Source organism: Oryx dammah, unplaced genomic scaffold (assembly GCF_014754425.2).
Source record: "Oryx dammah isolate SB20612 unplaced genomic scaffold, SCBI_Odam_1.1 HiC_scaffold_23, whole genome shotgun sequence".
Classification (NCBI taxonomy): domain Eukaryota; kingdom Metazoa; phylum Chordata; class Mammalia; order Artiodactyla; family Bovidae; genus Oryx; species Oryx dammah.
Window position 1 is genome coordinate 123509195 of NW_024070207.1, and position 24275 is coordinate 123533469.

General features: G+C 41.8%; 1 protein-coding gene across 1 annotated transcript in view; it reads left to right on the forward strand.

Moving 5' to 3' along the window:
- Positions 1–2447: 2447 nt before the first annotated feature.
- The window catches only part of MID1 (midline 1), a 197368-nt gene continuing 175540 nt past the window's right edge, over positions 2448–24275 (forward strand). Inside the window, exon 1 of the mRNA XM_040266480.1 lies at positions 2448–2744. The gene's annotated coding sequence lies outside the window, so the exon portion shown is untranslated. The remainder of the gene's footprint in view (positions 2745–24275) is intronic.

Genomic DNA, 24275 nt, shown 5'->3' on the forward strand with positions numbered 1-24275 from the left:
CTGGAATAAAATGCAGATTCCCAGGCTTCTCCTCAAACCTATTGATCAAATTCCCTTGGAGTCACAGGCCCAGGACTGGCATTTTTCACAATGTCCCCAGAAGTTTCCTTGGACAGTTAAGTTGGAGAACCAGTATTTTTGTTTTGTTTTGTTTTTGAAAATGAGTATTTCAAAGGCAGTCCATCAGTGATTCTCCATTGGGCATGATTTCTCCCTTGGTGTTGTCTGGAGACATTACTGATTGTCATGACTGTGGAAGGGTTCCTTGTATCTGGTGGCCTGAGGCTAGAGACATTGCTGGACATCCCCCAGTACACAGCACAGCGCCCCCCCAATGGAGAATGATCTGACCCCAAATGTCAATAGGGTTGAGGCTCAGAAACCCTGGTCTAGGCCCTGTAGTAAATACATGAAGAGGACTGAAGTCTGGTTGTATCACTGGGTGGTTCCTTACCTTGCTAAGGTGGGGGGCTGGAATGGGGTTATGGACCTCCATGTCCAGATATGGGGCCGCCAAGTTTTCTTGGAACTGGGCAGAGCTGAGAAATGCTGGACTGGAAGAAACACAAGCTGGAATCAAGATTGCTGGGAGAAATATCAATAACGTCAGCTATGCAGATGACACCACCCTTATGGCAGAAAGTGAAGAGGAGCTAAAAAGCCTTTTGATGAAAGTGAAAGAGGAGAGTGAAAAAGTTGGCTTAAAGCTCAACATTCAGAAAACGAAGATCATGGCATCTGGTCCCATCACTTCATGGGAAATAGATGGGGAAACAGTGGAAACAGTGTCAGACTTTATTTTTTGGGGCTCCAAAACCACTGCAGATGGTGACTGCAGCCATGAAATTAAAAGACACTTACTCCTTGGAAGAAAAGTTATGACCAACCTAGATAGTATATTCAAAAGCAGAGACATTACTTTGCTGACTAAGGTCCATCTAGTCAAGGCTATGGTTTTTCCAGTAGTCGTGTATGGATGTGAGAGCTGGACTGTGAAGAAGGCTGAGCGCCAAAGAATTGATGCTTTTGAACTGTGGTGTTGGAGAAGACTCTTGAGAGTCCCTTGGACTGCAAGGAGATCCAACCAGTCCATTCTGAAGGATATCAACCCTGGGATTTCTTTGGAAGTTATGATGCTAAAGCTGAAGCTCCAGTACTTTGGACACCTCATGCAAGGAGTTGACTCATTGGAAAAGACTCTGATGCAGGGAGAGATTGGGAACAGGAGGAGAAGGGGACGACCGAGGATGAGATGGCTGGATGGCATCACGGACTCGATGGACGTGAGTCTTGAGTGAACTCCGGGAGATGGTGATGGACAGGGAGGCCTCGTGTGCTGTGATTCATGGGGTCGCAAAGAGTCGGACACGACTGAGCGACTGAACTGAACTGAACTGAACTGGGCAGAGCTGACATCTACTGAATCCATACAGATGATACGCTGGAAGCTGCTCATTCATTGATTTGCTAAGGTTTGTTTTTTTTTTCTCCCCTCTGATACCAAATTTTTTTTCTTTATTGAATTATTCTCACAAAATTTTTGCTACTTCTTTGGGAAAAAGCTTTGCTCAGCTTGTGCTGGTTATTTTTTTTTTTTCCATCCAAAAAACAGTGACCTTGAGACCATATTGCTTAGGAATTGAAAAGCGTTCCTGTTTATAGAAAATACAGAAAGCAAACTTTGGAAATTCTTTTTCAAAGAATTTAAGTTTAAATTACAAACTTAAAACTTCAAGGTTTAAGTGTGTAAGACCAGCTCTCTTACTGAGATCCTGTCCAGCTTGTCTCTTTGAGTAAGTTCACCAGGGTGAACTTAGACACAAGTCTTTAATTTTGTTTTTTCTTCTTAACCAAACCTCAGTGCCTATTTTTCTAATAACAGTTTTATTTAAAATTGTGCCTTGGGCCCTTATTGGGTAAAGATTCTTGTTCATTTCCCATGTTTCAGCAGACTTGCGTGCCGGTTCCCATTAAGATCTGTCTCTTAGATGCAAAGTTCATCAGTATGGAAGCGAGGTGGATGACATCCACCCCACCCCCCACCCCGAGTGCTGGTTTCGGTTCAGGTGTTCTGAGTAACAATTAGGTTCCCTCCCCAGTGTTCGGTGCGAGATACCCTTTTCGAAATCCGCCTGGGTCCTGCGTGTGGCACTTTTCTGCTTACAGTCGTTTTGTCTCTCTCAAATGCTTGCGTGCTTTTAGGGAGCTCTTAAAAGGCCAGGCCTTAAGCTAGTTAAGCTTTGAGGCGAGCCGGAGCTGTGAGATAAGAATAGAACGCATCTTTTACTCCGGGAGCTGGGGAGGCTGTTTCCAGCTGCTTCCAGTCATTGAAATCCTGAAAGCTCTCTAATCCTCGCGGAGGCAGCCCCTCCGGTTCCCAGGGCCCACCCCCTTCTCCTGATTGGCGAGGCTCCTCCGGGGCCCCCGCCAGCCACCTACGACGTCTCTGAGACCCAATTTGAAATAAGAGCCAGGCGGTCCCCGCTTCCCTGCGCCCGACTTTTCATAGGCTGGAAAGCGAAGCTTGAGAAACTTGACGTTGTCTTGGGCAGAGTGCGTGTAGCAACAGATCAAAGGAAAAAGGGGAAGAAAACGTGTTCTCAGCTGCCTGGCGAACTCGCTGAGTTGCTTTTGTCTTGCGGGCTTCTGCTGGCTTTGGTGTTTCACCTCGGAAGACCGCGGCGTGGGCTTCCAGGCGGCTCGCTCCTTGCTGGATGGGTGATGGAACTCTAAACATGAGGCAGGTGAGCTCCGGGGGCTGCAGGGGCGGGAGGAGAGGGAGGGCGCAGCGTGGGACCCCTGGGATGTGACTCCGGAGGGCTGGCCGGATGAGCAGATGCCTGGCCGAATGGTTCAATTTGGCGGAAGAACGGGGCTGCCTTTTCCTAAAGTAACCCATGAAGCAGATCTCCTGAGGTTCCCCCCACTTCTGCCTCTAAAGGAGATTGGCGATGTCAGGCAGTCATTGTAAAAGGCTTAAACGCGGTTCGTAGAACATGTAAATCACTTCCAGTTTGCGGTGGCTGGAAGGTATTGTTCGGGATCTATCTGAAGCTCTGAGGCTCTTTCCTGTGCTTTGGGTGAGAATAAAGACAACGGAATATTCTGAAAAAGAATTGAAGGGGGCCTCTTATCTCGTTTGGGCTTCCCATTCTGAGCACTTACTGTGTTTATGGCTGCGAAGGTGGCACCAGCCCGAAATGAAGCAGACAGCCCTTCCAGGAAAATTGTGTTTTTCTGTTCTAGCAGTTTTGAAACTGTTATTGCTTCTGGACAGGAGAGGACAGCCCTGAGAGTAGCGAGCCGAGAAAGGGCTCGGGGATTACTTCCAGGAGTCTTTGAAAAGAATTCTAAATCAGCAGCTTCTTCCGTGGCCACGGGGCATGATGATAAAATTTCTTATCAGCCTAAGTCGAGGTTTATAGCTCTGCCTGTAAGAAAAGCAAAAAGTGAGTGTACAAAGCCAAGAAAAGGGTGTGATTTATAACAACCAAAGTTATAGAAAAATCTTATGTCAATATTTCAGTATCAAGATCCGTGCTCATATAAGGGGCAGAGAAACTGGAAAAACATGTAGTAGGCTGGCAAGGGCAGAAAACTCCAAGAGGAGTGATATTGACTTTGCCAGCTCTAAGTAAATGTGGGTGGGAAAAGTTAGCATCCATGTTACCACCAGGAAAACTGCACTTTCTTCTAAGTGGGTTGGGCATTCCCCACCCTGTGCGCTTTGGGGTAAGCGAGTTGCATAAGGAGCAAACTTTCTGTTTTGGGGCTGGAGCGAGGGGGTTAGAACTTTCCCTTTCCTGTAGTCTAGGGCAGTGAAGCAGAGCCCCCTCTGTACGATCCGCTTTCGAAAAGACCCTCTGCCTTCTTGCCTCCTTGCCTGCTCACTAAGCAAGTGTGCTTGCTTGGCAAGTGGCAGTGAGTGCAGAAAAGTAGGCTTACACTCGCAAACACTTGTGTGTTTCCAGTGAATTGCTCTTCCTCTTCCTGGAGACTGGGGCTGTTGAGCAGTTTCAAGTTCTGCAAACTCACAGTTTGACCCCCCTTCTTTTTCTGTTGAGCAGTCCTGATAGGATGAGGGAAGGAAGCAAGAAGCCTAAATGCAAAGGATTTAGCCAAAGGAAAAAGGAACACAAAACATTTTTGACAAAGGTCCTGGTCTGGAACAAAGAAGTCATTTGATCCGTTGCAGAGCCACCTGTCCTCTTGGTATCTGAGCTCACTTTTCAGAATCCCTGTTCCCACACAATTCCTCTGGAATGGAGGCACTCCCTGTGGATGCCAGAGGCGTGCTGTCCGAAGCTTGGCACAGGTTTTCCCATGCCTTGCTCCTTGTGGCATTCGCATAAATTGGACTTCAGCCCAGTCATGAAGTTCTAAGGGTACACATGGAGTAACTCAGTCATTTAATGAATGAGCAGCTTTTCACCCCATAACTGTATGTCCAGTAGTTTTTTGGCTTGTTTGGTACTTGAAAAGAGGGTGGACTAGGGGTGGGATGACAGACAGGGAGAGAAGTGGGGGGTGTAGAGTCAGGGCTCTTTGGAAGAATCTAGGCAGTTCCAGCGACTCGGGAATCTGACACATTGTTCTGCAACAGGAATGTGGAGGGGAATGAGATGGTGGAGTTACTGGCTTGGATTAAGCCCAACTTGATATGAGTTTCTTTTCGGGGGAAACTCGTCCAGGTAGGGGTGACTCGCACCCACCCATGACTTTGTCATCTCAGCCCGGCAGCTCCAGCTGGGCTTGCAGGGTTAACTATCAAAGAGATCCATGTGTCACCAGCTCAGCAATGAAATCCAATCTCTTCCCTGAGGAGTGATCCATCCCCAGGGCTGCACATACTCTGAACAATGGCGTGGCAGCCAAGAGACCGCCCCTGACTAGCCACAGCGGTTAGCCATAAATGGCCAGCAGAATTAGAAAGCTGCCTGACTGGCCATGAGATTCAGAGAGGTTTTGCCTTCTGCCAGGTAGGAGGAAGAAGAACTGGTGCAGAGGGATAGTGTTCTTTGAGGAGTCCTAAGGTCACGCTGAGTTGGGCCAAAAGAAAAGGGTGAACCTGATTTGCCTATATCAGGAAGTCATTTTAAAGCGTGTGCCAACCTTTCTCTGCCCACTGATCATAAATGGGAAACTTCTGAAATTTCCTTGAGCAGGAGTTTGCTGTGTTCCCAGGCAAAAAGAAAGGCACGGCCACCTGTTCAAGCACCCATTGTCCCTGCAAATGAGAAGACCAAATAATTGTCTCTCGAGCTAGGGGGAAAAAATCAGGTTCTTCAGACAACATTGCCTACCAGATGTATTTTGGGTCTTTAATACGTGATGATTTTAGGAAACACTCCAAGAAAAGAGGGTGCTCACTCTATTTCTGATGGCCTGAAATCATTGCAGTTGCCTGTAGCATGAAGGGAAAGAATGAGGTATTAACCAGCGCTTTAAGCAGCTGCTAAATTCTTGATGGCTGGGATAGTGCTATTACAAGGAAGTTGTGACTCAGTTTGATCAGTTTTGCATTCTTCAAATTCGAATTAAAATGCCCAAGGACATCTGGTTTAATAAAGAATGTCTTTGTATTAGTCTTTCCTTTGAGGATTAGAGAGTCCTTTACAAACACGATCTATTTATTCTCTGCCATATCCCCAGGAGAGAATGAGATGGCAGTTTGATCCTCATTGAAAAAAATGGTGAGGTGAAGGCAGAGAAAGGTGAAGTAGAGAGATACAAGGCAAAGTAGGTACAAGCCTGAGATGAATGCTACCCAGCTGGAAAGACAGACAGCTTGCACAGGCTCAGAATGGCCAGTGAGTGGAGGGATTAAAGGCAACTCTCTTACAGCTTCCCTTTTCTTATTCTATAACCAGCATATATTGTCCCAAGTATGTTTTATGGTTTTCTTCATTTGAAAGTCAAGTCTATAAAAGTGTAAAAGGCATTTCTGTTATCATTTGTCCCAACATTGAGATCAGGCAGTTTTTATGGCATCACCTAAACAGATACTGAAACTAACCAGAATTTAAAGTCTGTATCTGAGACATGGTCCTATCACCAGATACTGTAGGGTACTTAAGTTTCTATCACCAGATACTGTAGGGTACTTAAGTTTTTGCACATGGTTTGGAGGTCCAGTATCTTCAACACACCTTAGAATTTTCATTTATTCCCTACTATCTCTCCTTGGCAGGGAATTTTATAATTGTGGCTTGTTGTCAGATTAAAGATCTTTAGTGGTCGTGTTGAAATAGTTTTCTCGAGTTGGCTTTTCCTTGCCATTCGTTAGGACCTATGCTTGTAGTTTGCTTGACTAGGGACCGCATAGGCTGTGAGCAAATCCTTTAATTGATACTTGCATGTTATCCTCAGACATTCCAGCAAGTTTTAAGGCTAAGTGTGTATGTGGATGTCTCCTGGCTTTGATCCCTTGTGTGGTAAATAGACATTCAAGGTAGCCATGGCAACCTGGGCTGTGCATTGGTGAAAGAGGGGGATTTGGTCACTGGACAAAGAGTAATTTGTTTGATTTGAAAAAGGTGGGACCGATCCGGGCATTTTTTTAAACCTGCGTGATTTAGGGATCACAGTTCATCTAAACCATTTAGATTTTTCTCAATAGGCAAAAAGAATGACTGGCTAACTGCAACCAGCGTATGTTGCCGACGTAAATACTTTTTTATCAAGTGGTTGCTACTTTCAAAAAGGTACTAATAACATGAAAGGGAAGTCCAAAGTATTATATCAGTTTTCCTCTTGTACATAGTATGAATTTTCAGAGCTTGGTGGAATTTTAAAAAGAAATACCCAAAGCTGATTGGGCAGTGTGCATTTCAGTTATCCACCTGCAGAGGTCAGGCTTGAAGTGTCTATGGTGGAAGGCCAGGCGCTGGACACCGCTGCTGGGATCTGGGATCAGTCAGAGAATTGTTCAGCTTTTTTGGAACAGTTAGTTAGCGATTCTTTAATCTTGTGACCAAAGCCACAGATGAAACTGAGTTCATTCAAGGAAGAGAATATCAAATACACCATGATTAAAGAAAGGGCTCCAAAAGCCAGGTCAAATAGGAATCTAATCTCCATTAAGATACAGGACAGTTTATCAACACAGTGCTTTTTGGCTCATTATCAACTCCTTTTATTTCACATGAAATCCATCCCCGAGGTTTTGTTGTAGAAGATTGTTTCCCTTGTTTTATGAAGTGGCATAGAAATTCCTTTAAATGGAAGGACAAAATATTAGGGATTCTTCCAGATCCACATGAACTTTCTTCCCTCCAGGGAAAGATATTTCATTGACATGAGCAGGAAAGTTAATGCCTACGGAAGGTCATGTGATGTTAAAGAGGTCAGAAAATTTGAGGCACGGGAAAAACAAATAATGCTAAGGGAGGACTTGGCTGTAAAACAAAGAAAAACCACAAAACCTTAATAACTTACGTGCTTTGTGCTATAAAAGAGAAGTTCTCGGTAAGAAGAGCAACAACAACAAAAAGGAAGAGGTGCTGATCATTAGCAGTAGATTTTTATATGTAGTCAAATATTTATGATGTTGTTTAATTGCTAAGTTGTCTTCGACTCTTTTGCCACCCCATGGACTGTAGCCCACCAGGCTCCTCTGTCCATGGGATTTCCCAGACAAGAATCCTGGAGTGGGTTGCCATTTCCTTCTCCACTATTTATGACGAAATAGTACAAAAAGGAGAAATAATATACAGATTCGCCTTCATTTCTTATATTATTCAAAGACATTTACTGAGTACTTACAGAATTAGTATATTCATAGTTCATTCAGTAAAACTACCCTGATTCCCTGGAGACTCAGCGGTAAAGAATCCACCAACGCAGGAGACTTGGGTTCCATCCCTGGGTCGGAAAGATCCCCTGGAGGAGGACATGGCAAACCACTCCAGTATTCTTGCCCAGAAAATCCTATGGACACAGGAGCCTGGTGGGCTATAGTCCATGGGGTCGAGAAACAGTCAGATACAACTTAGTGACTAAACAACAACAACAACAACAATAAACGATTACTTTATGCCAGGCCACTTTTGGGTTGCAGACATGATGTTGATACAGGCCCTGCACTGAAAGAACTTTTAATTTTATGTCTACGGTATTATACCAATAGCACAGTGTAAGTTATGCATGGGTAAAATGCCTGCTCATTAATAACTATATATGATTAAGAATTCACTTAATAAATTGGTGGTAGCCAAAACTTTACTGAACTGAGAAAGCTTGAGAAAGGATTTGTAATTGTGAGATTTAATTTTTACCCACATATCCATTTGTGGGAATGTATGAATTTCTAGTTTAAATAAATGTATGCTAACTAGTACAGTCATTTAATTCATTTTTCTCAATAGGGAAAAATAACTCATAGGTGGTGGTCCCCCAAATCTAGGAATGCATGATGTTCTCAGAGTTTGTTGTTTGAAACCCAGAACACTTTCCAGTGAGAAATGGTGCCTAATTGGGACTAAAATAATATTTTAAAAAATAACCAGTCTGATTAATGACATGAAGTTCTGCATTTTGAGGGCATGCCTCCACGTTGTACAGGATGGAACATAGAGAAAGGGTTGTATGCTTTCGGTAATAGGCCAGTCTTAAAATACCTGAGGTAGGTAAAGTTTGTACTAGTTTTCACCTTTTTCTACGTTTCTAGTATCCTCTGGGTCGCACTGGGATATCTCTCCCAGACATATCCTAAAACCCAATCAACCGAGCTTCCATCATTGCTTCATCTTCCCTCCCTCCCCTCCCCCACCTCCAAACCACACTCTTGTTTCCTCTAGACAATGGTCTTGACCAGATGTTGGGAGAAAAACGATGTGAATGTGCTAAAGCTCATGACTCTTTGCCCTTTAACCCCCAGGATGAATCCTTTTTTTTTTTTTTCTGGACAAATCTTTAATTGCGGACATAGCAGGCACTAGAGCCTGGAGCTGCAGAAATCACAAATGCCCTTTCAGGGACAATATTTGTGGACAGGGTCATGCCTTTTGTAACTAACTGTAAGTTAGTCCTGTCTGGGCAGACAGGACTTGCTGGCGTGTGTGCCCATGGTCAGACCTCTTCACTAGTTCTTTTCTCAGCATCCTGCCTGAATTTCTGGACTCCCTGGGGTCTTTGTGAGTGACACCTAGGGGGCCAAGTGAGGGGAATGATGTCATTTGTGGGTTTGTTGTTTGTAAGAACAAGCTTTGTACGCTGAGCACTGTCTACTTGGATCAGAGTAAATGCAAAGATATAGCTGCAACTTCCTCTTATCCACACAAGTATTGGAAATGGTGTATTTTTTTCCAGTTATTCCTTTGTCTGCCTATCTTGGGACTGAGTTAGTCAAGAGCATGAGTTAAAATACCTGTTAACACATTATTGACCAGGAGATGTTTTGCAGAAGCTAATGCCTGTAGCTGGTGATTTGTTTTGTAAGTGAATGTTGAAACATCTCAAGTCAATAACGTTTGGGTAACAATAGCTGTATTCATACATCTCTGGTCAGTAAGTTGTTCATTACCTTGAAAGCTCAAGTCCAAGCACAGTGCCTGACTTACAATAAGAATCCATAAATATTTTTTGCCATTTGCAGCAACATGGATGAACCTAGGGATTGTCCTATTAAATGAAGTCAGCCAGACAGAGAAAGAAACATCATGATATTGCTTACATTGTGGAATATTAAAAAAAAAAGAAATTATATACAAAGCCGAAATAGGCCCACAGACATAGGAAACAAACTTACAGTTAGTTACAAAAGAGAAAAGGAGGGGATGAATTAGGAGTTTGGAATGACTGTATACACATTACTATATATAAAATAGATAATCAGCAAGGCCCTACTGTATAGCACAGGGAACTATACTCAATATTTTGTAATAACCTATAAGGGAAAAGAATCTGAAAAAAAAGATAGTTGTTTAGTCACTGAGGCATGTCTGACTCCTTGTGACCCCATAGACTGCAGCATACCAGGCTTCCCTGTCTTTCACCATTTCCTGGAGTTTGCTCAAACTCATATTCATCGAGTCGGTGATGCCGTCCAACCATCTCATCCTCTGTCGTCCCCTTCTCCTCCTGCCTTCAATCTTTCCCAGCATCAGAATCTTTTCCAGTGAGTCAGCTCTTCGCATCAGGTGGGCAAAGTAGTGGAGCTTCAGTTTCAGCTGAGTCCCTTCAATGAACATTCAGGATTGATTTCCTTTAGGATTGACTGGTTTGATCTCCTTGCAGTCCAAGGGACATTCAAGAATCTTCTCCAGCACCACAATTTGAAAGCATCAATTTTCTGAAACTCAACCTTCTATGGTCCAACTCTTATATCCATACATGACTACTGGAAAAACCATAGCTTGAACTATATGGACCTTTGTTGGCAAAGTGATGTCTCTGCTTTTTAATATGCTTTCTAGGTTCATTATAGCTTTTCTTCCTGGGAGCAAGTGTCTTTTTAATTTCATAGCTGCAGTCACCATCTGCAGTGATTTTGGAGCCCAAGAAAATAAACTTTGTCACTGTTTCCACTGTTTCCCCATCTATTTGCTGTGAAGTGATGGGACCAGATGCCATGATCTTATTTTTTTAAATGTTGAGTGTTAAGCTGGCTTTTTCACTCTCCCCTCTCACTCACATCAAGAAGCTCTTTAGTTCCTCTTTGCTTTCTCCTATCAGAGTGGTGTCATCTGCATATCTGAGGTTATTGATATTTCTTCAGGCAATCTTGATTTTAGCTTGTGCTTTATCCAGCCCAGCATTTCACACGATGTACTCTGCATATAAGTTAAATAAGTAGGGTGACAGTATACAGCCTTGACAGACTCCTTTCCCAGTTTTGAACCAGTGTGTTGTTCCACGTCCTGTTCTAACTGTTGCTTCTTGACCTGCATACAGATTTCTCAGGAGGCAAGTAAGGTGGTCTGGTATTCCCATCTCTTAAAGAATTTTCCACAGTTTGCTGTGATCCACACAGTCAAAGGCTTTAGTCAGTGTAGCAGATGTAGATTTTTTCTGGAATTCCCTTGCTTTTTCTATGATCCAACGGATGTTAGCAATTTGATTTCTGGTTCCTCTGCCTTTTCTAAATCCAGCTTGTACATCTGGAAGTTCTTGGTTCATGCACTGCTGAAGCCTAGCTTGAAGGATTTTGAGCATTACCTCAAAAAAAATAGTGATACGTGTGTGTGTGTATGATTCATTTGGCTGTACAGCTGATAATAACACAACATTGTAAATCAACTATACTTCAATAAAAAATAAAATTTCAAAAATAATAAATATTTTTCAGGTGCATCCTGGATGAATTTTGACAGGAAAGAAAATGGAAAATGCTCTTTAAGATCAACAGAGTATGAGAAAGAAAGGGCATTAGAAAGGTTGGGGGAACAGCATGAACTGAATAGACTGCTGCTAGAGAAAAATGAAAATAGTTTGCCATTGCTTAACCACCTAGTCCTCTCGGTTGTGTTCTGCATGAGGCCACAGCTCAGAGTGTGGAAGGTAGCTTGTCTTATGGGGCTACAGAAGTGATTAAGAAAGGGACATGTCCTCCAACAACTCAAAGCCTAAAAACAAAGGTGGAATCTGCTGCTTGCACTCATTGAGCCAAACCTGATGTTTTAGCCTTTGGTCCATGTACAGTGGGTTTATTTTGCCAGGTGAGTGGCATGTCCGAGGTGACTCAGCAACTGAGAGCCTATTTCTGGAAGGACTCTGAATTCTTCCACTTTATCTCATGCATATGGCAGCCACATTTTCTGCAGTGAAGCTCAAGTCATATGCTGGACACAGCATTTTCACTGTTTCTGGTGTTATAGACTATCTGAGAGTTATGGTTAAAATGATGAAATAGAAATTTCTGAGAGATTGAGTGGTTTATGGAGACAAGAGGACTAATACATTTTCAAAGGGTCCATATGGTAGACTGTGTTATCTGTTATCTATCCAGTTGTGAAGTGTGCCTTCAGTTATATGTATTTTGAAGTGATCTTTCCTAAACAATTAGGAGAAAAAGACCTGTTTGACAAATGGAATTCGTTGAGTGCCCTGCTGAGTTCCCAGTAGCTAGATGAATGGCCAGATAAGGCAAAATGTAAATGAAAGACATCACCCAATATTAGAAGTCTACACAGGATCAAGTCTCCTGTAGGAGATATGTTAGGAATTCAGACAAAAAATGCTGATTAAAAGTTTAGCATTTGTGGGGTAAAGTGTTAGCACAGAGGAATGCATTATGTTCTATGAGGGAGCAAAGTTTACATTTAGAACGGGTGTCTCCTAGATTCCCCATCTTATTCTCTATTGACTGTACCACATGCCTTCTAATTTGGATATTTAGGGATCACGTGCTAATTTAATGTGCTAGTAAGTTCCAACAAATTGGCTAATAGGTTGATGGTTTATAATGAGTCAAGAATCAGCAAAGATTGTATCACTTTTAGGAGAAAATACTATCAAAAAAATCCAAGTAGTCTTGTTCTGTGGGGTTTTTTTGACCATGCCACAGGGCACATGGGGTCTTTGTTCCTAGACCAGGGATCAAACCTGTGCCCCCTACACTGGAAGTGCAGAGTCTTAACCACTGGACCACCAGAGTCCCCCAAGTAGTTTTATATTTAATTTTGTGCTATTTTGTCTATATAGTCTTGGCTCTGATTTTTGATACATATGAAAATGTCAGAGAGGAACAACTGGGAGGTTTATGTTTCCAAAGAAGAAAGTTTAAGGAGTGAGATGAGTCCTTGTGTGTGTGTGTGTGTGTTTTTTAACAAATGAGTCAGCTGAGCTTTGTGGAAATAGTTTAGGAAAGTGAAATGGGAACAATTAGAAGGGAGAAGAAAGTGTGCGTTGTTTCAGTCAACCTATAGGGAAAGTGGAATAGAAAAATTGTCTATTCGGTAAGTGACTCGGTTTTTTTCATTGGTCAGTGTTTCAAGCAGATTTCTAAAGAAATAGTGATGAGGCAGCCCTTTGCATATGGCTGTGAGCTAAAGAAGGAAACCACGTTGTAATAATTGATAGAAAGAAGTAAGTATGGCTTTCTGAGTAGAGAAAAACATGATAGTAGACTATTCAGTAATGAATATTTATTGCTTTATACTTCTTAGCCTGGAAGAGACACTTTCTGAATATTTTGAACAGTTCCCCTTTCTAACATTTAAGCTGTCAGAATTGAATAGTTCACATGTAAACTACATTGTTTTGGTTTAACTAACAAAGAGTGATAAGACGTGAATAGTTTGTGACAGCCCGAACATTGATAACAGAAGACATTAATGCCTGCAGACACAGCCTACATGGTAAGATTCTGGGAGCAAAAATGCTTATTATGTTAGGCCAACGTGCTTTGACCTAGTTTTGCTTTTCTGCTTGGAAATTATGTCAGAATTCGTTACATCATTCCTGTGGATGAGCAATTGTATGTTCTTGTTTATTTCAGCATCATTTTATTCGCTTGTGTATTTAGTTCTGACCTCCAAGAAGCCAAACTAATCCTCATTGACTTGCCTTTTCCTTTTGAAATGAGTCTCCTGCATGCTAAAGAGAGAGGATTTTATGTATTAACAAAACAATCTAGGATGCAGTCTTCAAAGACATGAATTTCTCCTTGATGGGAGCCACAACTGCCCTCTTGAAGGCTCTAAGAGGCCAAGTAGTTTCCCTTTCTTTGTCTTATGGGGATGGTTCAGATTACTGTGCCAGAGTTGAATAACAAAAAAATTAAATAAGACAGGGAGGTTGATGGGGTACTTCTCAGCCCATCATCTTTAAGTTTGTCCATTGCATATTTCTGCTTTCTTCATCCAGTCAAAACTGGCCTGACATATTTTTCCTATTTAACATTTTTATTGAATAATTTTTGAAATGAATTATTTCCTCAGTTGATTTCAAACACATTTCCCCCTTGCCATTTAATACTTTGTATCACGAGGGGAAAGAACCGTTTAATTCTTTCATACATTTATGAATTCAAATCTTCAAAGAGTGTGAGTTCTTCCACTGATCCATTGACGTCGAATTTACAAGTATAATTTGCTACCAAAAGCCCTTGAACGGTTTTTGGTGCGCACGTTTTGGCATTCCTTATTAACAAATGTAATCAGGCAGAAGCCCGCAAGAATATGTATTCGTGGTTCCTCTTGAAAAATCGACCATTTGCTCTTGTTTTCTAATGAAATCCCTTTGTTGTTAGCTCCTTTGCAAATCCGGTGTCTGAAGGCAGAAAACCGAAGAAGGGAGCGTCCCCTTCAAAGCATTCCCAAACCCACTGAATTTTAACCAGGTAAATTGCTGATTAGCTATGGATCATTTAAAGAAACAGTATGAAAGTAATTGGGACAGGCACAAGCCCTAACTGTGATCCCAGGGTGCTTCAGAAGTTGATTGAAACAGTAAATGCAGAGGATTCTTTTCCTCAGCTGGTCCTTAAGCTAATTTGAATACAAGCATCTTGAAGAAAAACTTCTTCAGAAGATTTCTGGGACCCCTAATTGGTATACAAACACTGTCACTTCTAAGGTACCTAAAATGTGAAATAGACTCTGCAGCTCCTATGATGATACTCATTTCCAGGTGTGGATGGTACACTCCCAGCATTTTTTTGTTATTATCACAGGCAGATACAAATATTTCCCTCATCTTACAGAAACAGTGGCCTTCTGTATAGCCTATGTGCACCCTGTTTCTTTTCTGCTTTGTAATTTATCCTGGAGATGTTTTCATAACAGTGTACTTCAACAACTGCATAACGTTCTATAGCACAGCATATCATAATTTATTTCATTCTTCCCTACTGGTCACATTGGTTGTGTCCAGTCGTTCTTAAAATTTATTTTTGATCAGAGTATAATTCTCAAGTGGCACTAGCAGTAAAGAACCCGCCTGCCTGTGCAGGAGATGCAAGAGACATGGGTTCGATCCCTGAGGTGGGAAGATCCCTGGAGGAGGACATGGCAACCTGCTCCAGTATTCTTGCCTGGGAAATTACATGGACTGAGGAGCCTGGTGGGTTACAATCCACAGGGTCGCAAAGAGTCGGGTACGACTGAACTCACACACATGCACACACAATTGTTTCACAGCGCTGTGTTGGTTTCTGCTGTGCCGTAGTGTGAACCAGCCATAAGAAGACATATAACCCCTCCCACTTGAGCCTCCTTCCTACCCACCCCACCCTCCCGCCATCCCACCCCTCCAGGTTGTCACAGCGCAGCAGTTTCCTGTGTTAGGCAGCAGCCTCCCGCCAGCTATTTCACACATGGTAGTGTATATATGTCGGTGGCACTCTCTTAGTTGGTCCCACCTTCTCCTTCCATGCTGTGTCCACAGATCCATTCTCTACATCTGCGTCTCTATTCCTGCCCTGTAGATGGGCTCATCAGTACCATTTTTGTAGATTCCAGTGTGTGCAGTCTTTTGCCATGAAAACAGTGTATACAGAAAAGCCTTGTGCATTGATCAGTTTGTGTGGGACAGATGTATCTGTATTATAAATCCCTAGAAATGAAATTTCTGGGTCAAAGGCTACATGGCAGTTTCTAATTTTGATCAGTCAGTGAAGTTGCCTAGTCAGGGTATGTGTGTGCTTCCTCAGGGCCTCCTCAGGACAGTGCGTTGTCTGCCTTGGGCATCTTTGTCTATTTGCTACTGGAAAAGAGGTCATGCTGTGTACATTTCTCTTCTGAGTGATGTTGAGCATCTTTGCATATACTTCAGCACTATTTGCATTTCTTGTGCAATGTCTGTTCACGTCTTCCACTTCAGATTGTTTTTGATGTTCATTTTTCAGGCTACGTACCTTTATCATCATTCACCAAGGAGATCTAGCTTGTTGACTTTTCCCAAGTATATTTGAAATAAGCCAAAAGGGGATTCTGTAGTCATGTAGCTAATTCTAATGATTTTCTATGAATGGAAGTGGGGCTGGTTCACAGCAAACATTCATGCGAGAGTCTGGATTTCTAGCCCTGTTGGTCATTTCCTCTTGCACTCTGTAGCCAGCCACTGTCAAGAGGCTGAACTTTGTAAAGCAGAGGTAACCTCCAACATTTGGAAAGCTTGCTACTGAGGGTCTACTTTGGGGAGGATGCGTCTGTCATTACTACTCAGTTTGTTGGAATTGTGACCATTTTCCAAGGAAGTGAGGGCTTCCACTTGCAATACTTAAGATCTTGGAAAGTCTTTAAGGAAGTAGTCTCCACTTTTCCTGTCAGATTGCTAAATGTCAAGATGCATCACTGATAAGAATGGTTTTAATATTTCTGCACAGCATTGTTCTGTATCACCCGTTTTGAAGATTGGGGCTTTATGATTTAGACCAATGAGAGAACTTTTGCACTGGTCTGAGGTTTCAGTGTATGTGTTTTCATTTAGTACAGAAGATTATTCAGTGCTTAGAAATATGGACGAAAAGTCTTTATCACTTTATGGAAATGATCCTACTATTCAATCATGTGTGATTGCTGTTACTGCCCCTGTAAAATGGAAATAAAATACAAGCAATAATTATAATACCTATAAGTTTGTTGTAAAGATTGAATTGCTATTCATTTACCACTTAGAATAGCACCTGATACAGAGTCAGTACTATATGTGTATATGTAGTTTTTAAAAAAGTATTTATTATTTATTTATATGGCTATGCTGGGTCTTTGTTGTGGCATGTGGGATCTTTAGTTGCAGACACGAACACTTAGTTGTGGCTTGTGGGGTCTAGTTCCCTGACCAGGGATCAAACCTGGGCCCCCTGCATCAGGAGTGTGGAGTCTTAGTCACTGGACTACCAGGGAAGTCCCAAGTGTGTGTTAACTAAAGTTAAAGAATGGTGGTTGTCAAGAATCGTGAAGAGTCTGAGACTTTATCACACTTGCTCAGCAGCAACTTAGCCTGCCACTGTTTCTTGGTTGTTGGCAGAGAACATTATAGACTCCTGGGTCAGAGACAGAGGACTTACTACTCAGAGCACAGCAAGTGGCATGAGGGTCGTGTCCATGTCCTCGCCCCCCAAGTTTCCCAGAACAGGACAGAGGACCCCAGAGGGATGTCCTGTGCACAGAAGAATTGCCTCCCAGATGGGGCTCCTGAGCTGTGGAACTCTGGATTTCTTGTGATTGATAGGAAGCACACGCCTGCCCATTGCTCTGGGAGCTGACATGATCTCTATGTCCCAGGGACATTAGATAAAAGATGTTGAAAGATCATCTGGAACAAAAGCCAGCAGCAGCGCCTTTGCTCCTAAGATGTGCAAAACTCATGGAGCCCTGAAAAATTCTTTCCCAAAAGTAGTCCAGTGAAGTATCTGGATCTTTGCTTCTCAGAGCCCTAAGAGTTCTGCATAACTACCCAGAGCTGAAAGAGGGAAGAGGTACAAGAGCAAGAACCATTCTCTAGTTCCCTGCTTTTCTAGTAAGAAGAGCTTAGATGTGTTAGAACAAAGCGATCTTTCTTTAGGGAGAAAAAAAGAGAAAAAGAAAATGCCAGGTCCAGTACAGTGGTGTTTGACATTTTGACAGCGATAAAGTCGTTGAGAGAATCACTCCAGGCAGCAGATTGGGAAGCACAGTATCAGAGGTCTTTCGGGTTGCCCCTGATGTGCCACTTCCTAGCTCTGTGACCTTGGCCTGATGGATTAAGCCTCCCAAGTTTCCTTACATATAAAATGGAGATGCTATTACCATCTCCTGGGGTTTATGTAATAACTAAATGAAAAATGATATATAAAAAAATGAAGTATAAAGCACTTACAGTCTCTATTTGTTATATATCAGGCATTTAAGAAACATTTGGTTACTTTCTCTTTTGATGGAAACAAAGAGGGTTTCAGAGGAGTCTTAGTTTTATGGACATTTCCACCAGCTTAGCCATGGAATGAATACATACCTAGCCATACAGAGACATGCGTATGTAGACACATGTACAGGCAGTAGGGTAGTGTGTTATATGGATATAATAATGCTCTCAAGGCATCTCTTCAGGCAAGTATCTACCTCTGTGTGTGCATACATATATAAAAATATCCCTGTAAAGTGTGAGAAAAGTCATTTGTTGCTGAAAAATATTCCATTGTAGGACCAACTCTCCTAATATGCTAAAATAATACCAAATCTCATTGATGAACGTGATCAATCATCATTAGTTTTCATAGGTTAAAGAAAATTACTCTGACATTTGTTAAAACAGTAAGGAAGACTTTATTTAGGAAAACTGCAATAGCTGTAGGGGAGGGAAATCGGAATTCAACTCCGAATACAGCAGAGACAACTGGGAATCCATAGCCAATGAGCAGAGCAGAGGGATCAGTGGATGGAAAGGTAACTAAGAGGGGACATCAAGGGTAGGGGGATTCCTGCTAAACCAACTTAACAGGGTTCTTACTGAAGACAGGCCACGGTGATCTGGTCTCAAGGGTGGGGGTTAACTCTACACGGACTTAGCACAGGATCCTTGCTAACACTTGTAATGTACAGGCCCAGCCAGGACAGAGGTCAAGGTTGAGGCTTAGTCAAGAGGAGGGCTCAGAGGAGCCTGACTAAAGTTTGGTTGAGGAAAATCTTTGTCACAAAGCATCACCTAAGAAAGCTTTTCTTCCTCATCTTTTCTATTCTTAACAGTGGTTAGATTCTTTTGCCTATTATACATCTTATATTTAAAACTATCTCAGAAATGAAATACTAACTCCTGTTTATGTAGTTATGTCCTGAAAACAACAGTGAAATACTGAGTGGAATAGTAAATACAAAAGGTAGAAATGGAAAAGAATGTATTTTACAGGGCAGGGTGCCTAGAATTACCACAAATTAGAGCTGAGACTCGAACACTGATCAACCCTACAACTGTGAATGTGGTTTTCGAATGCTCTTGCTTCCCAGGGCTCTGTTGATATAGAAAGATAGTTTTAAGGTTTTTTTCTGTTTTAAAATAATTCTAGAGCCATAGGAAATTGCAAAACAATATACAAGGAAGTTCTATGCACTCTTCCCCCACCTCATGCTCCATCTTGAACCTCTGGGAACCAATAGTCTGTTCTCCATCTCTATAATTTTGACCTTTCAAGAATATTATATAAATATAATCATATATAAGATTGGCTTTTTTTTCACTCAGCATAACTCTCTAGAGGTTCATCCAAGTTGGTCTGTCAGTGGTTGTTGTGGTTTAGTCGCTCAGTCATGTCCAACTATTTGCAACCCCATGGACTGTAGTCTGCCAGGCTCCTCTGTCCATGGGCTTCTCCAGGCAAGAATACTGGAGTGGGTTGCCATGCCCTTCTGCAAGGGATTTTCCCAGCCCTGGGATCGAACCCAGGTCTCCTGCATTGCAGGCAGACTCTTTATCCTTTGAGCCACCAGAGAAGCCCTGTTTACTTATTTATTTATATGGCTGTGCCAGGTTTTAGTTGTGGTGCAAGATCTGGATCTAGTTCCCTGACCAGGAATCAAACTGGGTCCACGTTCTAACCTTATTGTTATTTTAGCCATTCTAGTAGATGTATAGTAGTGCCTCACTTGTGTTTGTTTTTTTAAAGGTAAAGAAATATGTCATAATCTAGTGTAGGTGTGTTCATGTCTCCCAGGTAAAATTCTCACACCCAAATGGGCCTGTTTCCCAGGTTTGGCTGTCCATCTGGGCACTGCTGCTAACTACTAATCTCTTCAAATGTATTTTTTCCACATTATGATGGAAGATTAGTGCTTCATGGAGAAATATAACAGCCCTTGCTTCTTAAGTAGCTTATACTCAGTGCTTTAAAATATGAATTGAACACACAAAATGAAATCAGACTTCATCTGTGTGGTTTTTGTTTTACTTTATATTGATGTTTTATCACTTACACTGATTATCATGATTATTTTAACAGATATACAATCGAACAGATAATAAAATATCTTTATAAAATGAGTTATATCTGTATGTGCATAGAAAATTTTACTGAGCAATTAATTTGAGTTTCTGCTTTGACTTGTTTCTCTTAATTCTCTAATAGTAGAGGTTTTAAGGCATTTAAAGAACTTTAAAGCAGGCAAGAGAAAATGAAGTTGGTTTTTAAAGTTTGAATCATACTTATATGGTAAAAACAATTTATTATTTATCATACTCCATTAAAACTATGTACTTGATTTTATTTTACTAACTTTTGGCCATGCTGGGTCTTTGCTGCTGTGCATGGCTTTCCCTAGCTGTGGAGAACTGGGTGCACTCTCGAGTTGCATTCCACGGGCTTCTTATTCTGGTGACTTCTCTTTCTGTGGAGCACAGGCTCTAGGGCTCATGAGCCCCAGTAGTTGTGCCACACTGGGCTTAATCGCTTGGCATCATGTGGAATCTTCCCAGACCAGAGGTTGAACCCATGTGCCCTGCATTGCAAGGTGGATTTTTAACCTCTAGGAAAGCCCATACTCCATTTTTTTTCCCTTTAAATTATATTTATAAGGTACAAGTATGATTTACGCTTATTATATCTTAATATATTACATAAATATATTTTTCTATTTTAGAATTAAAGGACAGTAAAAATGATTATTGTATGAAATACTATTAGTGGTAGATTCTTAGTATTAGAATTAAAATCTATATTTTATATATACATATAAATTACAAGGTACCTGAGAATAGGATAAACTATAACCACCTGTGAAAATTAAATGTTCCTCTATCAGTTATACCATTTCAATTCAACTTCATTCTTCACCCTTCCTTAATTTTATTGGGCTTCTCTAGTGGCTCAGATGATAAAGAATGTGCCTGTAGGAGACCTGGGTTTGATTCCTGGATTGGAAAGATCCCCTGGAGAAGGAAATGGCAACCCACTCCAGTATTCTTGCCTGGAGAATTCCATGGACAGAGGAGTCTGGTGGGCTTCAGTCCATGGGGTCACAAAGAGTCGGACATGACTGAGTGACTTTCACTTTCATTTTATTAGTAATAGAATATAAGTTGTTACAATGTGCTTAAGAATTTGGACCACAGTTCAGTTCAGTCACTCAGTTGTGTCTGACTGACTCTTTGTGACCCCATGAACTGCAGCACACCAGGCGTCCCTGTCCATGACCAACTCCCGGAGTCCCCCCAAACTCATGTCCATTGAGTCAGTGATGCCATCCAGCCATCTCATTCTCTGTCATCCCCTTCTCCTCCTGCCCTCAATCTTTCCCAGCATCAAGGTCTTTTCCAATGAGTCAGCTCTTCGTATCAGGTGGCCAAAGTACTGGAGTTTCAGCTTCAACATCAGTCCTTCCAGCAAACACCCAGGACCGATCTCCTTTAGGATGGACTGGTTGGATCTCCTTGCAGTCCAAGGGACTCTCAAGAGTCTTCTCCAACACCACAGTTCAAAAGCATCAATTCTTCGGCGCTCAGCTTTCTTCATAGTCTAACTCTCACATCCATACACGACTACTGGAAAAACCATAGCCTTGACTAGATGGACCTTTGTTGGCAAAGTAATGTCTCTGCTTTTTAATATGCTGTCTAGGTTGGTCACAACTTTTCTTCCAAGGAGTAAGCATCATGTAATTTCATGGCTGCAGTCACCATCTGCAGTGATTTTGGAGCCCAGAAAAATAAAGTCTGACACTGTTTCCACTGTTTCCCCATCTATTTGCCATAAAATGGACCACAGTTACCATTAATTCATAGCTACTGTGGCTGTGCCTGTGAATGATGCCACTGAGCTGTATGGTAATACAAATCCCTCAGAAATGCTGCAGCCTTCCTTTCTCAGGAATAGAGATTTATAAACTGCCTGGGGATATCACTGTTTGTAGTGAAGGCATGGCCTGAAGTGTTCTTGTTCTTTTCTGTGCTCTTGTGTTCCCTGCAGACTAAACTCAAGTGACACTTAAATACTGCAGAGGCTCTTGGGAGTGTATGAGTAGTTTTTAATTATTTATTTTTAATTGGAAGATAATTGCTTTACAATATTGTGTTGGTTTTTTTGCCATGTATCAACATGAATCAGTTCTAGGTATATGTATGTCCCCTCCCTCGGTGTATGAGTTTTAATAAGAAAACTTACCAAGAAAATATACAAGTAAAAGCATATTGACCATTGACTCCCCAAATAATAGAATACATTTGCAAATGTGTTTGTTTCATAGTATGACAAATTATATGCAAAAATACTTGAAGATGCTTTACTCTATTTAAAAACTGCTCAAAGGGCTTTGTAGATTATGTTGAGAGAAGGCCTTGGAAGAAGAAATATATCTGCATGAGCCAAGAAAGTAAACCTCCTTTGTTTATAGGATTATAGAGAAATTTTTACATCTAAAGAGAGAATACAAATTCTACATAGGCCAAAACCGCCCACCTTGTAGAAAGTCATGCCAGTGTTCTTTATGTGTTATTCTTTTAGTGAGTGTCTTTAAAGTTACATTAAACCTTCAGGTGTCCTTCATTTAACTTTATTTAAGATCTCTATTATGATAACTTCATGCAGACTTCCTTTCCTATGCAGTCCTTGTGAACAGAGCAAGAGATTCATTTATTTTGGGAGTTACATAGCAAAGAGTTGCTGAATCCAAAATAACATTCCTCTAATTTCCAATATTTCTGCCAAGCTCTATTTTAAACATACGATGCCATGTGATAAACCTAATCATGTGACCTTGGCCCCTAGCATTCTCATGTTTGCCTTCCCTTCTTTTATGTGACTTCTCTGGTAGCTCAGGTGGTAAAGAGTCTGCCTGCAATGCAGGAGACCAGGGTTCAATCCCTGGGTTGGAAAGATCCCCTGGAGAAGGAAATGGCAACCCACTCCAGTATTCTTGCCTGGAGAATCCCATGGACAGAGGAGCCTGACAGGCTACAGTCCATGGGGTCACAAAGAGTCGGACATGACTGAGCGATTTCACTTTCACTTCTTTTATATACATGAAGTGTATAAGGTGACCTTTTAGGGTTACATTATCTTCCTCAGTCAGTCAGTCAGTTCAGTCACTCAGTTGTGTCCGACTCTGCGACCCCATTAATTGCAGCACGCCAGGCTTCCCTGTCCATCACCAACTACCGGAGTTCACCCAAACTCACGTCCATTGAGTCAGTGATGCCATCCAGCCATCTCATCCTCTGTCGTCCCCTTCTCCTCCCGCCCCCAATCCCTCCCAGCATCAGAGTCTTTTCCAATGAGTCAACTCTTCGCATGAGGTGGCCAAAGTACTGGAGTTTCAGATTTAGCATCATTCCTTCCAAAGAAGTCCCAGGGCTGATCTCCTTGCAGTTCAAGGGACTCTCAAGAGCCTTCTCCAACACCACAGTTCAAAAGCATCAATTCTTCAGCACTCAGCTTTCTTCACAGTCCAACTCTCACATCCATACATGACTACTGGAAAAACCATAGCCTTGACTATACGGACATTTGTTGGCAAAGTAATGTCTCTACTTTTCAATATGCTATCTACGTTGGTCATAACTTTCCTTCCAAGGAGGAAGCGTCTTTTAATTTCATGGCTGCAGTCAACATCTGCAGTGGTTTTGGAGCCCCAAAATATAAAGTTTGACACTGTTTCTACTGTTTCCCCATCTATTTCCCATGAAATGATGGGACCAGATGCCATGATCTTCATTTTCTGAATGTTGAGCTTTAAGCCAACTTTTTCACTCTCCTCTTTCACTTTCATCAAGAGGCTTTTCAGTTCCTCTTCACTTTCTGCCATAAGGGTGGTGTCATCTGCATATCTGAGGTTATTGATATTTCTCCCAGCAATCTTGATTCCAGCTTGTGCTTCTTCCAGCCCAGAGTTTCTCATGATGTACTCTGCATAGAAGTTAAATAAGCAGGGTGACAATATACAGCCTTGACATACTCCTCTTCCTATTTGGAACCAGTCTGTTGTTCCATGTCTAGTTCTAACTGTTGCTTCCTGACCTGCATATAGGTTTCTCAAGAGGCAGGTCAGGTGGTCTGGTATTCCTATCTGTCTCAGAATCTTCCACAGTTTATTGTGATCCACACAGTCAAAGGCTTTGGCATTGTCAATAAAGCAGAAATAGATGTTTTTCTGGAACTCTCTTGCTTTTTCCATGATCCATTGGATGTTGGCAATTTGATCTCTGGTTCCTCTGCCTTTTCTAAAAGCAACTTGAACATCAGGAAGTTCACGGTTCACATATTGCTGACGCCTGGCTTGGAGAATTTTGAGCATTGCTTTACTAGCGTGTTTGATGAGTGCAATTGTGTGGTAGTTTGAGCATTCTTTGGCATTGCCTTTCTTTGGGATTGGAATGAAAACTGATCTTTTCCAGTCCTGTGGCCCCTGCTGAGTTTTTCAAATTTGCTG